We start from the raw sequence: 15469 nt of genomic DNA, 5'->3' as shown, positions 1-15469 counted from the left end.
GTGGAATTTGAGCCAATATAGTATAGGGATTGGGAACATTTGGGGCACGAGGAACAACAGCGTCATTGACAGCCTGCAGGTCTTGAACAAATCTCCATTCCTCCGGTTCACCAGGAATATTTGTCTTTTTGAACGGATAAATGGGGGTTCTCACCAGTGAGGTTTCACAGGGGATTATCACTCCAGCCTTTAGGAGGGATTCAAAGACTGCAGTAATTCCTTCTATGGCTTCGGGTTTTAACAGGTATTGTCCTCTGCAAGGACGATACTCAGACTTCGGGGTTATCCTTATGGGCTCACAGCCCCTTGTCCACAACTGAGTAGGGACCATTTTTAATGTTGGGTTTGAGACTTATATCTTAGGGAAACACCAGGCTATCCCCCTAGGCTTCTTAGGGCTAGCGGGTATTACCTGGACTGTCCTATCTGCCTGAGTTAGCCAATTTAATTTCTTCTTATATGTCCGCATATCTGCATTGAACCAGATACCCACATCGTGCCATAAGACCCAACCTTTCATTCTTTGTGCCTTTTGCACAAATGCTCCTAAATCCTACCACCTGTCACTGGACGCCTTCGCCAGTGACACATGAGAGCGGAACCTTCCACATCAACAAAATAGGGTCTACTTGCCGTCACAGATACTTTAGATAAGTTCACACTGACTGCAGATCTGTGATCACTCCAATAAAATTCACACAATAACAACTGATCTGGTTTAACCAATCTCCTGAACCAATCCTTCTCAGTTGGTTCGTCAGGACCATCACGGTGTATGTGTGCTGTGCAGTGCAGCATGTCTCCAGCAAGTAAATCGGTGTTAATAGGATTAACATAGTTACTTGCTTCCAGGGCGAGTGAATTGCTCACTGAACTTCTCGCTCTCTGGATTAATAGCCACTTATAGACATACATCAGGGGTGTAGGTCATATTTTACAGCCTGCACTGGTAAATCTGCAAGCTCGGTGGAGTACTGACCAAATCCAATCCCAGTCTCCGTAAGAGATCCCGGCCCATCAAATTTAAAGGACAAAATTCCGATAACAAGAAGGAGAATTGGAATGTTTCCCTTACCCTAGTTGTGCTTAGTAGAGGTGTAGAAAATCTCTCCCGCACCATGACTCCTGATGCACCCATTGTGTTCAGGAACCTTTCACTCATCTTTATTTCTGTCGATTGTCTAAACTGGCTTAATGTAAGGACTGAGTATGTTGCCCCTGCGTCTACCAAAAAGGAAACTTATACACATCATTGTGATATTGGACACACTATCCACACTTTGCAATCTCAGTGCTGAACATTGAGGTGTGATATGTCTCAGTGCGCGAAAGGTTAGTAGAAGAGATTAGCATAAGCGAGTCTTTGTTGCCAAGCATAAAGGAAAGAGGCTTACCTGTACCTTGTGGGCTGCCCACCTCCACCTCAGCCTTCCCCTGTTAGTCATCCTACTGCCCCACCTCCAGGACCGAGTGAGGCTGTCTGTGTGGGCACCATCTCACCCAGTGGTCCATTGCTCTGCAAACAAAGCACCTACCAGATCTCCCTCTATCAGTGCCTCTTTTGCGACCTCTTCCTCTTCCGCGACCTCCCCCTCTGCCTCTCTCTCTTCTTGCAGCACCTCCCTCCAACAGCTGGGTGACCATTTCAATCAGAGTAAGCTGAGCTTTTTGTGTTTGCTGTTCCATCTTAATTTCCGCTTATCCTTCTCTTGGGTAAGCAATATTTCAGCACGTAACGCATGTTGTTCTATCAAATTCAGCTTTCCCGTGTCCCAGGTAATATATGTGTCTTTTACCTTTTTCGCTATTTCTTCCTTCATTTCATTGATGAAGCTGTTCCTCAGGTGTGCCTCATACAGTGTGATTTCTGCCGTCGTTATGTCCTCATGTCGTCTCAGTGCACTGTGGGCGTTATGGACTTCAGTGAGGTGCCTAAGGTACTGGGACACTCTCTCACATTCCCATTGTTTTCACATTGCTGTTTTGATCATGTCCATTCGCACTGGGAATGCCTCCCTACAGGCGGTTGCCAGCGCTGCAACAAAAGCATTAAAGTCTCCCTTCTCTTCCACTTGCGGGTTGGCTGCTCTGGCATGGACGTTTGCAGCTGGCCAGGTATCCTTGTGTTTGGTGACATTGGCACTTAGTTTTCATCCCAGGAGACGTCTCATCTCTTGTGACGTGGGACGGAACTCAGTACAGAACTTTGTCACTTCTTATTAGCTCCAACCTCGCGTGGGTCAGGCAACTGCCCACAGGCACTTTCCAGATCCGTCATGGTCCATGGCTGGTGGGCCAACACTGGGCGCCCTTCTGGATCTGCAACTTCAAATATTGGGGCTTGCAGAACGACCTGGTTAGATGACCGTACGCCAGTACCCTCACCGTGTGACTCATCATCCGTCGGAGGGTGGTCACGGACAGACCTTGGATGCCTTTCCAAATTGGAGTGGTCGTCCTTCTTTTGGCCTTCTTGCTTCGGTCTGTTGTGGGTATGGTGTGCTATCGGTGATCTAGCAGGCCCTGAGGCGGTGGTCGCTGTTGTGGAACTTTCACCAGGTGGATCTCGTAGGGGGGTGGGGGGGGGGGGGTTGGGCGGGGGCAGCAGGTCACGGAGTGAAGTCATCAAGGTCAGGGTCTGAAACAGATTTAAGACACTGTACAGCTTCGTTAGGTTGTTTCCCACATGTGCACTGGTGTTTGTACGTGGATTTGATCTATCCTTTACTTGAGAATTCCTTTCTCTGATATCAGCCTCAGCCTTCCACATACAAGAAGCACTCCAATTCATAGGTTCGATCTTTCCGTCGCTTTTCTCCTTCTCTGTCTCCTCCTACCTCAACCTTAATATTTCCAGCTGTATTTTAGTAAAACTTCCTCCGTCTGGAAAAACACATTCCTTAATCCACAATTCTAACTGCTTTACACATTCTGGGTGGTACTTATTTAGCATGTATTGTATTTTTGGTTGGCCATTCCAAATTTTGTGTGGACTCTCCCTTTGTTTGCTCTTGCCAGAACCCATTTTTAGTGTAACTGGAAAAATTTTCAACTCTCTTTCTCTCTCTCTCTCTCTCTCTCTCTCTGTCTCTCGTTCTCATGGTCCAGTTATCTATTCCCTTTTGACTTGCTTTTACCTCCGGAGGTCCCTTCTCACATTGGGTGCGTCCGCCTCAAGGCCTTGGTTTTCATAAACCAAGAAACCACGTACCTGGTACGTCTACGGCGAGTCCAACTCAGCCAGTGGTGGTTCCAAGTCTAAAACCAGCCTTAACCTTGCTGTCTCCTAAACACTCTTCAGACAGCAATCCCCTTCCCTTGGGGTTTTACTCTAATACCACGTGAGAGTTCACTGAACCCTTTTCCTCCTGTATTTATTCTCCTAAAATGACTCTCTATGTAGGATTATGTAAACCACGACTATTACCCAACCTTAATTGGTTTGAAACCCCTGGCGCTAGGGCAATCTACAGATTCCCAGTCCTCTCACGCAAAAGGGTCAATTCAGCGCTCGAGATGCCTTGAAGGCGCTGGCACCTGCACTTCCTGGGAATCTTCAGAATCTCATCCAGTCGCGGGGTCCCGGGACGAGCCCCCAAGTTTACTGTCATGGAAATTAAATTGACTTGACTCAATAATTAGCAAGAGCAAAGCAAAGCTCTTTATTAAAAATTTTACAAGATTGACCCTTTAACACTAAGTCAGATGCCTCAATGCAATAAGTACCCAAACATTTACACAGACACCTGCCTTATAGAGTTCCATATCACACTCTCAAGGGCAGAGACTGGAGAAACTCAAGTTGTTATCCTCTCATCCCCTGGTGCTGGACATTATAGTTATTCAGCTTTCGCTGAGTTCGACTATCGCAAGGTCGAGTTGAATGCTTACAGAAATCAAACAGAGATAAGCTAACCGCAACCCTTCATCAAAGCATCATTTACAAAGCTCAGCACAGTATTGATTGAAACAAAGCATTCTCTTTAAACTTTACAGTAAATGGATAATTAATTTCACAGCAAATGGATAATTTTCTATTACAGTCACAGTGTGTTCAGAGAGTCAGAGGGTGTCACAATGTGTCTCAGAGAGAGTTACAGTGAGTCAGAGTGTGATAGTGTGTCTCAGGGTGTGTCTCAGAGAGTGTCACAGTGTATCAGAGAGAGGCAGGGAATGTCATAGTGTGTCAGAGAGTGTCGCAGTGTGTCAGAGAATATCACAGTGTGTCTCAAAGACAGTCAGAGCGCGTCAAAGTGTACCAGAGTATGTCCCAGACAATGTCAGAGAGTGTCACAGTGGGACTCAGAGAGTGTCAGAGAGAGTCAGAGAGTGTCACAGTGTGTTACAGAGAGTGTCAAAGAGGGTCAAACAGTGTAACAGTGTGTCTGAGAGAGTATCACAGTGTGTCTCAGGGAGTGTCAGAGAGAGTCAGGGAGTGTCACAGTGTGTCACAGACTGTTAGAGAATGTCGCAGTATGTCTCAGAGAGCGTCAGAGATTATCACAGTGTCTTAGAGAGGGATACAGGATGTCTCTGAGAGTGTCAGAAAGTGCCACAGTGTCTGAGAGAGTGTCACAGTGTGTCAGAGATTGACATAGTGTGTCAAATAGATTCAGAGAGTGTCACAGTGTGTCAGAGAGTGTCACAGTGTGTCTCACAGAGTGTCAGAAAGTGTCAGAGCATCTCAGTGGGTGTCACAGTGTGTCAGGGATTGTCACAGTGCGTCAGAGAGAGAGAGAGTCAGAGAGTGTCACAGTGTGTCAGAGAGGGTCATAGTGTGTCTCAGAGAGAGTCAGAGAGTGCTTCATACAGAGTCAAACTGTATCACAGTATGTCACAGTCTGTCAGAGAATGTCACAGTGTTTCTCAGAGAGTGACAGAGAGAGTCGGAGAGTGGCACAGTGAATTTCAGAGAATGTCAGAGAGCGTCAGAGACAGTCAAAACGTGTCACAGTGTGTCACAGTCTGTTAGAGAGTGTCACAGTATGTTTCAGAGAGTGTTAGAGAGAGCCACAGTGTGTTTCAGAGAGTGTCACAGTGTGTCTCAGAGAGTGTCACAGTGTATCAGAGATGGTCACAGTGTCTCACAGTCGGTCAGAGAGTGCCAACAGAGTCAGAGAGTGTCACAGTGTGTCTCAGACAGTGTCAGTGAGAGTCAGATAGTGTCACAGTCTGCCAGAGAGTGTCACAGTGTGTCTCGGAGATTTTCAGAGAGTGTCAGAGAGTGTCACAGTCTATCTCAACGCAGGTCAGAGTGTGTCACAGTGTGTCACAACCTGTCAAAGAGTGTCATAGTATGTCTCACTCTCTCGGCGGAGCAGGTAACGCCTGTCTGATGGTGTTTAGTTTAAATCGCGGTATAGTCCAGCTATTTTTTTTTAAAACGGTTAAAAATTAAAATTTTGTTTTAAACGCCAAACGGACCCGGAAGCTGGTGTCACGCTAGCTTACCTGGGAAGGTTTTTTTTCTCTATAAAAGCGCGTAGGCGAGGAACCCGAGGCATGACAGGGGTAGAGCCTCCCGCCCGCCCTCCTCCTCTAACCTAATAATAAGACCCATTGTAGTAAGCAGGTAAGTGCTTCATTTTGCTTGTTTGTTTCTTTAGATCCAGTTTTCTTTTTAAAGTTTACCTTTTAGAGGGATGGCAGCGAAGGCAGTGCAATGTTCCTCTTGCAAGACGTTTGAGGTGAGGGAAGCCATTAGCGTCCCTGCTGATTACACTTGCGGGAAGTGCACCCATGTCCAGCTCCTCCAAGACCGTGTTGGGGAACTGGAGCTGGAGTTGGGTGAACTACGGATCATTCGGGAGGCAGAGGTGGTCATAGATCAGAGCTTTAGGGAAGTAGTTACTCCGAAAGTTATAGACAGATGGGTGACAGTGAGGGGGACTGTGAGGCAGCAGCCAGTGCATGGGCCCCCTGCGGTCATTCCCCTCAATAACAAGTATACCGTTTTGGATACTTATGGGGGGGGGGACTTACGAGGGGTAAGCAACGAGGTTCAGGCCTCTGGCACGGAGCCTGCCCCCGTTGCTCAGAAGGGAAGGGCGGAGAAAGGTAGAGCGATAGTTACTGGGGACTCAATAGTGAGGGGCACAGATAGGCGGTTTTGCGGAGGCGACAGAGACTCACGTTTTGTATGTTGCCTCCCAGGTGCAAGGGTACGGGATGTCTCTGATCGTGTTTTCCGTGTCCACAAGGGGAAGGGGGAGCAGCCCCAGGTCGTGGCCCACGTTAGCACCAACAACATAGGTAGGAAGAGGGGTGAGGATGTTAGGCAGGCTTTCAGGGAGCTAGGTTGGAAGCTCAGAGCTAGAACGAACAGAGTTGTTGTCTCTGGTCTGTTACACGTGCCACGTGTTAGAGAGTCGAGGAATAGGGAGAGAGAACAGTTAAATGCGTGGCTACACGGATGGGGCAGGAGGGAGGGATTCCGGTTTCTGGACAACTGGGGTTCTTTCTGGAGAAGGTGGGACCTGTACAAACAGGATGGTCTCCACCTGAACCTGAGGGGCACCAGCATCCTTGGGGGGAGGTTTGCTAGTGCTCTTTGGGAGGGTTTAAACTAGCTCTGCAGGGGCATGGGAACCTGACTGTACCTTTAGGGTACAGGACCTTGAGTGTAGGGAGGTTAGGAACAAGGCATCGATCTCGAAGGAGGGTGCTGGTAAACCGGGTGGTGGCTTGAAGTGTATATACTTCAATGCCAGAAGTATAAGAAATAAGGTAGGTGAACTTGCAGCGTGGGTTTGTACCTGGGACTTCGATATTGTGGCCATTACAGAGACGTGGGCAGAACAGGGACAGGAATGGCTATTGCAGGTTCCAGGGTTTAAATGTTTTAGTAGGGTCAGAGGTGGGGGTAAAAGAGGGGGAGGTGTGGCATTGCTTGTCAAGGATAGTATTACAGTGGTGGAAAGGACGATGGAGGAAGACTTGCCATCTGAGGTAGTTTTGGCTGAGGTTAAAAATAGGAAAGATGAGGTCACCCTGTTAGGAGTTTTCTACAGGCCTCCTAATAGTCCGAGAGACGTAGAGGAAAGTATTGCAAGAATGATTCAGTAAAAGAGTGAAAGTAATAGGGTGGTTGTTATGGGGGACTTTAACTTCCCAGATATTGACTGGGAAAGCTACAGCTCAAGTTCGTTAGATGGGTCGGTGTTAGTCCAATGTGTGCAGGAGGGTTTCCTGACACAATATGTAGACAGGCCAACAAGAGGTGAGGCCATACTGGATTTGGTTCTAGGTAATGAACCAAGCCAGGTGTTAGACCTGGAGGTAGGTGAGCACTTTGGGGACAGTGACCACAATTCGGTGACTTTTACTCTAGTGATGGAGAGGGATAAGTGTGCACTGCAGGGCAAGAGTTATCGCTGGGGGCAGGGAAATTATGATGCGGTGAGGCATGACTTAGGATGTGTGGATTGGAAAAATAGGCTTCAAGGGAAGGACACAAATGATATGTGGAGCTTGTTCAAGGAGCAGCTATTGGGTGTCCTTGATAAGTATGTACCAGTCAGGCAGGGAGGAAAGGGTCTTGTGAGGGAGCCGTGGTTTTATAAGGAATTGGAATCCCTTGTAAAAGGGAAGAGGGTGGCCTATGTAAAGATGAGGCGTGAAGGTTCAGTTGGGGCGATTGAGAGTTATAAGGTAGCCAGGAAGGATCTAAAGAGAGAGATAAGAGCAGCGAGAAGGGGACATGAAAAGTCCTTGGTTGGTAGGATTAGGGAAAACCTGAAAGCTTTCTATAGGTATGTTAGGAATAAAAGGATGACTAGGGTAGGTATCGGTCCAGTCAAGGATAGTAGTGGGAAGTTGTGCTTGGAGGCAGAGGAGATTGGAGAGACACTAAATCAATACTTCTCGTCAGTATTCACTCAGGAACAGGACGTTGTTGCTGATGTGAATATTGAGTCACAAGTGATTAGAATGGATGGCTTGGAGGTATGTAGGGAAGAGGTCCGGGGAATACTGGAAAGGCTGAAAATAGATAAGTCCCCTGGGCCTGAGGGCATTTATCCTAGGATCCTCTGGGAAGCTAGGGAGGAGATAGCGGAGCCATTGGCCTTGATTTTTATGTCGTCGTTGTCTACAGGAATAGTGCCAGAGGGCTGGAGGATAGCGAATGTGCTCCCCTTGTTCACGAAGGCGAGTAGGGACAGCCCTAGTAAATATAGGCCAGTGAGTCTCACTTCTGTTGTGGGCAAAGTCTTAGAGAGAATTGTAAGGGATATGATTTATGAACATCTGAATAGGAATAATGTGATCAAGGATAGTCAGCATGGTTTTGTGAAGGGCAGGTCGTGCCTCACAAACCTTATTAAGTTCTTTGAGAAGGTGACTAAGGAAGTGGACGAGGGTAAAGCAGTAGATGTGGTGCATATGGATTTTAGCAAGGCGTTCAATAAGGTACCCCATGGTAGGCTACTGCAGAAAGTACGGAGGTATGGCATTGAGGGTGCATTAGAAGTTTGGATTAGGAATTGGCTGGCTGGAAGGAGACAGAGGGTAGTAGTTGATGGTAAAGGTTCATCTTGGAGTGCAGTTACTAGCGGTGTTCCACAAGGATCTGTTTTGGGACCATTGCTGTTTGTCATTTTTATAAATGACCTGGAGGAGGGGCTTGAAGGCTGGGTGAGTAAGTTTGCGGATGACACGAAAGTAGGTGGAGTTATGGACAGCGCAGAAGGATGTGGCAGGTTACAGCGGGATATACATAAGTTGCAGAGCTGGGCAGTAAGGTGGCAAATGGAAATCAGTGTAGCTAAGTGTGAAGTCATTCACTTTGGTAGGAGTAACAAGAAGATGGATTACTGGGCTAATGGTAGGCTACTTGGTAGTGTGGATGAGCAGAGGGATCTTGGTGTCCATGTACACAGATCTCTGAAAGTTGCCACCGAGGTAAATAGTGCTGTGAAGAAGGCATATGACATACTGGGCTTTATTGATAGAGGAATTGAGTTCCAGAGTCCTGAGGTCATGTTGCAGTTGTATAAGGCTCTGGTGCGGCCTTATCTGGAGTATTGTGTACAGTTTTGGTTGCCATACGATCGGAAGGATATGGAGGCACTGGAACAGGTGCAGAGGAGGTTTACCAGGATGTTGCCTGGCATGGTAGGAAGATCGTATGAGGAAAGGCTGAGGCACTTGGGACTTTTCTCATTGGAGAAAAGAAGGTTTAGGGGAGATTTGATAGAGGTGTAGAAGATGATTAGGGGTTTAGATAGGGTTGACAGTGAGAACCTTTTTCCGCATATGGAGTCAGCTGTTACTAGGTGACACAGCTTTAAATTAAGGGGAGGTTGGTATAGGACAGATGTTTCGGGTAGATTCTTTACTCAGCGGGTTGTGAGTTCATGGAATGCCCTGCCAGTATCAGTGTTTGACTCTCCCTCTTTATGGTCATTCAAGCGGGCATTGGACAAGCATATGGAGGTTATTGGGCTAGTGTAGGTTAGGTAGGCTTCGGTAGAGCAACATCGAGGGCCGAAGGGCCTGTACTGCGCTGTATTTTTCTATGTTCTATGTTCTATGTCTCAGAGTGTGTCGGAGAGAGTTAGAGAGTGTTACAGTGTGTCTCAGAGAGTGTCACAGTGTATTTCAGAGAATCAGAGAAAGTCAGAAAGTGTCACAGTGTGTCTCAGAGTTTCACAGTGTGTCACAGTCTTTCAGAGAAGGTTACAGTGTATTTCAGAGTGTGTCAGAGAGAGTCAGAGCGTGTCACAGTGTGTCATGCTGTATCTCAGAGAGTGTCAGTGTTTGTCTCAGACAGTGTCACAGTCTGTCAGAGAGTGTTACAGTGTGTCTCAGAGAGTGTCAGAGAGGGTCAGAGAGGGTCAGAGAGGCTCAGTGTCTCTGAGAATGTCACCGTGTGTCAGAGAGTGTCATAGTGTGTCACAGTGTGTTTCAGAGTATGTTAGAGAGAGTCTGAGAGTGTCACAGTGTGTCATACTATATCTCAGAGAGTGTCAGAGAGAGCCAGATAGTGTCTCAGTCTATGTCAGAGTCAGAAAGTGTCCCAGTGTGTCTCAGATTGAGTCAGAGAATGTCACAGTGTGTCAGAAAGTGTCATAGTGTGTCTCAGATTGAGTCAGAGAGTGTCACAGTGTGTCACAATCTGTCAGAGAGTCACAGTGTGTCTCAGAGTGTGTGAGAGAGTCAGAAGATGTCACGGTGTGTCACACTCTGTCTCAAAGAGTGACCGAGTGTCTCAGAGAGAGAGGCAGGGAATGTCACAGTGTGCCTCAGAGAGTGTCACAGTGTGTTTCTGAGGGTCAGAGAGAGAGACAGAATGTGTCACAGTGCATCTCAGAGAGTGTCACAGCATCTCAGAGAACGTGTGTCAGAGAGTGTCACAGTCGGTCAGAGAGTGTCACTGTGTCTTAGAGAGTGTCACAGTGTGTTTCAGAGAGTGTCAGAGAGAGTCAGACAGTGACACAGTATGTCTCAGAGTGTCAGAGTGTGTCTCAGACAGTGTCAGTGAGAGTCAGATAGTGTCACAGTCTGTCAGAGAGTATCACAGTGTGTCTCGGGGATTTTCAGAGAGTGTCTCAGTGTGTCACAGTCTGCCAGAGAATATCACAGTGTGTTTTTGAGATTTTCAGAGAGTGTCTCAGTGTGTCACAGTCTATCAGAGGGAGTTAGTGTGTCTCTGAGAGTCAGAGAGTGTCAGAAAGTATCACAGTGTGTTTCCGAGAGTGTCAGAGAGTGTCACAGTCGGTCTCAGAGAGGGTCAGAGTGTGTCACAGGGTGTCACAGCCTGTCAAAGAGTGTCACAGTCTGCCTCAAAGAGTGTCAGGGAAAGACAGAGAGTGTCACAGTTTGTCAGTCTGTTCGAGAGTGTCACAGTGTGTTACAGAGTGTGTTACAGAGTGTCAGACAGTGTCACAGTCTATCTCAAAGCGGGTCAGAGTGTGTCACAGTGTGTCACAACCTGTCAAAGAGTGCCATAGTATGTCTCAGAGTGTGTCAGAGAGAGTCAAAGAGTGTTACAATGTGTCTCAGAGAGTGTGACAGTGTATTTCAGAGAATCAGAGAGAGTCAGAAAGTGTCACAGTATGTCTCAGAGAGTGTCACAATTTCTCAGAGAATTTCACCGTGTGTCAGAGAGTGTCACAGTCGGTCAGAGAGTGTTGCAGTCTGTCAGCGAGTGTCACAATTTGTCTCAGGGACTCAAAGAGATACTGCAAGTGTCACAGTGTGTATCAGAGAGTGTCACAGTGTGTCAGAATATGTCACCGTGTGTCAGAGTGTCACAATCTGTCAGAGAGTGTCATAGTGTGTCACAGAAAATGTCACAGTCTGTTAGAGTCATTCAGAGAGTGTCACAGTGTGTCAGAGAGTGTCACAGTATGTTTCAGAGAGTGTCAAAGAGATTCAGAGAGTGTCACAGGGTGTCTAAGAGTGTCAGACAGGGTCAGGGAATGCAACAGTGTGTAAGAGAGTATCACAGTGTGTCACAGAGTGTCACCGTCTGTCAGAGAGTGTCACATTCAGTCAGAAAGGGTCACAGTCTGTCTCAGAGAGGGTCAGAGAGTGTCACAGTGTGCCTCGGAGAGAGTCAGAGATAGTCAGAGAATGTCACAGCGTGTCATAGTCTGTCATAGTGTGTCTCAGAGAGTGTCAGATATAGTCAGACAGTGTCATAGTGTGTCTCAGAGTGTCATAGTGTGTCTCAGAGAGTGTCACAGTGTGTCTCAGAGTGTGTCACACAGTGTCACAGTCCGTCAGAAAAGATTACATGTATTTCAGAGTTCGTCAGAGAGAGTCAGAGAGTGTCACAGTGAGTCGTACTTTGTCTCAGAGAGTGTCCGAGAGGGTCAGCATTTGTCTCAGAGAGGGTCACAGTCTGCGAGAGAGTGTCATAGTGTGTTTCAGAGAGTGACAGAATGACTCAGAAAGAGTCACAGTGTGTCTCAGAGAGGGTCAGAGAAAGTCAGAGAGTATCACAGTGTGCCTAACAGTGTGTCAGAAAAAGTCAGAGAGTGTCACAAAGTGTCGTGCTGTGCCTCAGAGAGTGTCAGAGAGAGTGAGAGAGAGAGACGCATAGTCGGTCTCAGAGAGGGTCAGAGAGTGTCACTGTGTGTCTCAGAGCGTGTCACAGTGTGTCTCAGAGTCAGAGAGAGTCAGAAAGTGTAACAGTGTGTCTCAGAAAGTGTCAGAGAGTGACACAGTGTGTCACAGTCTGTCAGAGCGAGTCACAGTGTGCCTCAGAGTGTGTTAGAGAGTGTCACAATGTGTTTCAGAGAGTGTCAGATAGGATCAGAGAGTGTCACAGTGCATCTCAAAGTGTCAGAGAGAGTCAGCGAATGTCACAGTGTGTCTAGGTGAGTGCCAGAGAGAGTCAGAGAGTGTCAAAGCGTGTCTAAGAGAGTCTCAGAGAGAGTCATAGTATCACAGTCTGTCAGAGAGTGTCACAGTGAGGCTCAGTGAGTCTCAGTGAGTGTCATAGTGTGTCTCAGAGTCTGAGAGAGTCACAGTCTGTCTTTGAGAGTGTCACAGTGTGCCACAGAGAGTGTCAGAGAGTGTCACAGTGTGTTTAAGAGAGTGTCAGAGAGAGTCACAGTGTGTCTAAGAGAGTCTCAGCGCGTCTCAGATAGTCAGAGAGAATTGGAACGTGTCACAGTCTGTCTCTGAGAGTGTCACAGTGTGTCACAGTCTGTCAGAGAACGTTACAGTATATTTCGGAGTGAGTCAGAGAGAGTCAGAGAGTGTCACAGTTTGTCACAATCTGTCAGAGAGGGTCACAGATGTCGTGCTGTGCCTCAGAGTATCAGGGAGAGTCAGAGAGTGTCACAGTTGGTCTCAGAGAGATTGAGAGCGTGTCATAGTGTGTCACAGTCTGTCAGAGCGTGTCACAGTGTGCCGCAGATTATGTCAGAGAGCTTCACAGTCTGTGAGAGAGTGTCACAGTGTGTTTCAGAGAGTGTCTCAGTCTGCCTCAGAGACTGTCAGAGAGAGTCAAAGTGTGTTTAAGAGAGTGGTGGAGAGAGTCACGGTGTGTCTAAGAGAGAGTCACAGTGTGTCTCAGAGAGTCAGAGAGAGTCGAAACGTGTCAAAGTCTGTCTCAGAGTGTCACAGTGTGTCACAGCCTGTCAGAGAAGGTTACAATATATTTCGCAGTGAGTCAGAGAGGGTCAGAAGTGTTACAGTCTGTTAGGGAGTGTCACATTGTGCCTCAGAGAGTGTCACAGTGTGTCACAACCTGTCAGAGAGTGTCACATTGCATCTCAGAAATGGTCTCAGTGTGTCACAGTCTGTCAGAGAGTGTCACATTGTGCCCCAGAGAGTGTCGCAGTGTGTCACAGTCTGTCAGAGAGTGTCACAGTGTGTTTCAGAGAGAGTTAGAGTGTCACAGTCTCTCAGAGAGTGTCACAGTGTGTTTCAGAGAGAGTCAGAAAGTGTCACAGTCTGTCTCAGAGAGTGTTACAGTGTGTCACAGTCTGTCAGAGAAGGCTACAGTCTATTTCAGAGTGAGTCAGAGAGAGTCAGAAAGTGTCACAGTTTGTCTTTGATAGTGTCTCAGTGTGTCACAGTCGTTCAGAGAGTGTCATAGTGTGTCACAGAAATTGTCACAGTCTGTCAGATTGTGACACAGTGTGTCGCAGAGAGTGACAGAGAGAGTCAGAGCGTGACACAGTGTGTCTAAGAGAGTGTCAGACAAAGTCAGAGAATGTCACAGTTTGTCACAACCTGTCAGAGAGTGTCACAGTGTGTCGTGCTGTGCCTCAGAGAGTATTAGAGTGTCATATTCTGTCTCAGAGAGTGTCAGAGAGAATCAGCATGTGTCTCAGAGAGTCAGAGTGTCACAACGTGTCACAGTCTATCACAGAGTGTCACAATGTGTCTCAGGGAATGTCAGATAGGATCAGAGAGTGTCACAGTGTGTCTAAGAGAGTGTCAGAGAGAGCCAGAGAGTGTCACAGTGTGTCAGAGAGTATCACAGTATGTCTCAGTGAGTGGCACAGTGTGTCTAAGAGAGCCTCAGAGAGTGTCATCGTGTCACAGTCTGTCAGAGAGTGTCACAGCGAGTCTCAGTGAGTGTCACAGTGTGTCTCAGAGAGTCAGAGAGAGTCACAGTCTGTCTTTGAGAGTGTCACAGTGTGCCTAAGAGAGTGTCAGAGAGAGTCAGAGAGTGTCTCAGAGAGAGTCACAGCGTGTCTCAGAGAGAGTCACAGTGTGTCTCAGAGTCAGAGAGAGTCAGAACGTGCCACAGTCTGTCTCATAGAGTGTCACAGTGTGTCACAGTCTGTCAGAAAAGGTTACATGTATTTCAGAGTGTGTCAGGGATTGTCACAGTGAGTCCTACTGTGTCTCAGAGAGTGTCAGAGTTGGTCAGTGTTTGTCTCTGAGAGGATCACAGTCTGTGAGAGAGTGTTATAGTGTATCTCAGAGAGTGACAGAATGACTCAGAAAGTGTCACAGAGTGTCTCAGAGAGAGTCAGAGAGTGTCATAGTGTGCCTAAGAGAGTTTCAGAGAAAGTCAGAGAGTGTCACAGTGTGTCACAGTCTGTCAGAGAAGATTACAGTATATTTTGGAGTGAGTCAGAGAGTGTCACAGTTTGTCACAATCTGCCAGAGAGGGTCACAGATGTCGTGCTGTGCCTCAGAGAGTGTCAGGGAGAGTCAGAGAGTGTCGCAGTCGGTCTCAGAGAGGGTCAGAGAGTGCCATAGTGTGTCACAGTCTGTCAGAGCGTGTCACAGTGTGCCGCAGAGTATGTCAGAAAGTTTCACAGTCTGTGAGAGAGTGTCACAGTGTGTTTCAGGGAGTGTCTCAGTCTGCCTCAGAGAGTGTCAGAGAGAGTCAATGTGTGTTTAAGAGAGTGTCAGAGAGAGTCATGGTGTGTCTACGAGAGAGTCTCAGCGTGTCTCATAGAGTCAGAGAGAGTCAGAACGTGTCACAGTCTGTCTCAGAGAGTGTCACAGTGTGTCACAGTCTGTCAGAGAAGGTTACAGAATATTTCGCAGCGAGTCAGAGAGGGTCAGAAGTGTTACAGTCTGTCGGAGTGTCACAGTGTGCCTAAGAGAGTGCCAGAGAGAGTCAGAGAGTGTCACAGTATGTCATACTGTGCCTCACAGAGTGTCGGAGCGAGTCAACAAGTGTCACAGTGCGTCTCAGAAGGAGTCAGAGAGTCAGAGCAGATCAGAGAGTGTCACAGTGTGTTTCAGAGAGAGTCAGAGGGTGTCAGAGCGGGTCAGAGAGTGTCACAGTGTGCCTCAGGGAGTTAGAGAGAGACAGAAAGTGTCACAGTGCGTCTCAGAGAGTGTCACAGTGTCTCAGAAAATGTCACCCAGTGTCAGAGAGTGTCACCATCCGTGAGAGAGTGTCATCGTGTGTCTCAGAAAGTGTCACAGTCTGTCACAGTCTGTCAGAGAGCGTTACCGTGTTTCTCAGAGAGTGTGATAGAGCGTTACAGGATATCTCAGAGTGTCAGAGACAGTCACAGTGTGTATCAGAGAGAGTCAGACA

At 47.5% G+C, this 15469-nt stretch overlaps 1 long non-coding RNA gene across 1 annotated transcript in view; it reads left to right on the top strand.

The window, feature by feature from the left end:
* Positions 1-15469, top strand: part of LOC140478534 (uncharacterized) — a 136341-nt gene that overhangs the window by 68124 nt on the left and 52748 nt on the right. The window lies entirely within an intron of this gene.

The sequence above is a fragment of the Chiloscyllium punctatum genome, chromosome 6, assembly GCF_047496795.1.
Source record: "Chiloscyllium punctatum isolate Juve2018m chromosome 6, sChiPun1.3, whole genome shotgun sequence".
NCBI lineage: Eukaryota > Metazoa > Chordata > Chondrichthyes > Orectolobiformes > Hemiscylliidae > Chiloscyllium > Chiloscyllium punctatum.
Note: the sequence above shows the minus strand (reverse complement) of the source record. Positions and strands in the feature narration are given on the sequence as shown.